The following is a 2,720-nucleotide window of genomic DNA, read 5'->3' as shown; positions in this document are numbered from 1 at the left end:
CAGTGTTCCTAACAGTTGTGAACATTTTAATTTGGGAGTCTATGATGCTGATGAAGATGAATGCATGATGTGGTCACAGGATGTTAGTGGAAGTGGTCCAGAAGGTATGTTCACTGAAAGGCTAAACAGAAAATTCCACATTATATTAATAAATTTATAATATAATCTGGTTGATGTGGTGAATAAAAATTAACGCTTTCAAGACTGAATTTCTTCTGAACATTGTATAGAAATTCAGTTCATACCTAATAGGAAAGCAATATGTCTCTGCTAAAACGACTGACTTGTTAATGCTGTTTTTGTATAAATGGAACATTCATTTCCAGTACCAGGTCATTTGTGCTTGAACTGAGGCAAAGACTTTGCAGAAGAGAGAAAGAGGGATATACCAGCAGTGTATGAAAATGATTATAAAATGTTTCTATCTAATTTTTTACTTGTGTATACATATAGTCTCCCTGCTTCTCAGAACATTTGTACAGCAGTCCACAAGCTTTCTGATGCTGTTAGAAAAATAGAACTCTTTGGACCAAGTGTAAAGCGAGTCATGCACTGCTTCCTCATCATCGTCTACAAATTGATGACCTCTGTGAGACCCCTTAGAGGTCCAAATGGAAAGAAATCTGAAGATTGAAGGTGTGGACTATATGCTGGATGGTCACTTCAAATCTCAGCTCCTGAAGGATTTTCCTAGGTTGGGAAACAGAATGATTAGGAGCAGTATCATGCAAAAAGCACATTGCAGTAATCTGCCTTGTCTATTTGGAGTGGATGGCTGGCCTCAATTCACTTCGTAAAATGTCAGAATATGTTGCGTCTGTCAGTGTAATGCCACATTCCCAGTAATGTTGGATAGGACTTTGAGAGGTCCATAACATTGTCAGCAGTAACTTCCCAGCTGATGGCTGAGTCAAGAATTATTTGGCAGCAGGAGTGGACAAGTACTTGTGCGTACTCTGATGTGTGATTTGTGGTTCTTGATGGTATATGGAAGTATCATTATAAGTGATGTGATAAAAAAAGAATTGTTGCCTTCATTATGGTACCACTCCAGCAGATGAGAACTCATCATGCCTATGTGCTCTTCTGTCTATTTGCTCAGAACCCACCCTGCACAGACTTTGTGGAAACCAAGAATATTTTGCACTGTTAAATGAGCTGAACTCTTACTGATGTCTGGTGTTGATGCACTGTCCTGTACTGATATTCGTCCATTCTTGAGGATCACAGCTGTGGCTTGTTCCTGTTTGTTTGTCATCACTTACTGCTGTGGTGTGGTACTACAAGCATTCTCAATCGTTTCTCTTGTCATGCCTCATGCAAACAGGTCTGTCCACTGAAACACACTCTGTTCTCTATTGGGCTTTTATTCCTTTGTGAATTTCAACCCCTTTAACATCTTTTGCCCCCCACCCACAAGAGAACCTTGGCCAATTGTTCTTTTTTGATGAACTCATGTTCTCTTCTTTGCCACAGCTTGCTTACTGCATCAGAGGTCATCTGGGCAGTGTATTGATGTGTCATCTGATGGGACCAGGAGCTGTGAACTTCCATCAGGCTATCTTGTACCGTCTGCATATGGAATGAAAGTGCAGATACCTGTTGAATCACCCTCATATGTTTCAGAAAGCTGGTACAAACAAGTGGAAACAGCAAAGGTAAAGAAGCAACTGCTTGGTACCAAAATTCCCTAAGATATGTTGTAAGTTTGAGTAGTGTGAGGAATAATTTAACCCTAGAATCAGAACTGCAGACAGTGCACCAGTTGAGTTTCAGCCAGTATCAAGAAATGAGCCTAATAAATATGCATACTCTGAGGGAAGTTGGAATCTTACACTGGTTGACATTTGTATTTTAATTATACGCTCAGCTCTCTAGGATTCATTTATAAGATTTCTTCCTTGACTTGTTCTTGAATTAGAATTGCATGTGTTTTGTACTGTTTTGGATTTGCCTCTGCATTTTCTGGGTGAGATCATTTTGCAGCATGCTAATTTGATTATCATTGATAAACTGTGTATTTATTCCTATAAATTTGGTTTGTTTGTTATTACCACTGTTTTTCTTTTGCCTGCTTCTGTTAGTAAACAACTATTAGAAGTAATTTTCGTTTTGTACAGTTCATTAAATTTTGCTTGCCATATATGTGCTATATTTTAAATACTTTGTTTAGGTATTAAATTTTGTATATTACATGCTGCAAGGTGTCCAGTAGTTTATTGTTCATTAGTGTCTAACCATTTAATAGAAATTTCTGTTTTGAATGGTAAATTCTTAAGCTTCATCAGTGGTATGTTCTTTTTTTATATATACAGAGTGCTCATATGTAGATAATAAAAAGAGTTTGTATCAACATAGATCCGGAAATGCACAGTTTCTGAGTTTATAAAGTCTGTCTATGACACTAAGCTCTTCACATTACCTTACAGTAAATGTTCTAAATGTCCACCTCCTACCTGAAAGAGGCCTCTGCTCGACGTCTCACTGCCACCCTAAGATGATGCAAAATTCCTGGCATATTGCATATTGTCTGAAACCCACTACAGTTTGATTTTGGAGAGGTTCCACATCATCCACTGGAGTGGAATACACCAACGATTTTAAGTGGCCCCACAAGTAGAAATCCAATGGATTTAAATAAGGTGAGGACTAAGGCCAGGCAATTGGTCCCCCTCTACCTATCCATCGACCAGGATACTTTCAAGTCAGGTACTGCGGGC

This window comes from Cryptotermes secundus, unplaced genomic scaffold (genome assembly GCF_002891405.2).
Source record: "Cryptotermes secundus unplaced genomic scaffold, Csec_1.0 scaffold356, whole genome shotgun sequence".
In the NCBI taxonomy this organism is placed as follows: Eukaryota; Metazoa; Arthropoda; class Insecta; order Blattodea; family Kalotermitidae; genus Cryptotermes; species Cryptotermes secundus.
This window is presented reverse-complemented; position numbering follows the sequence as displayed.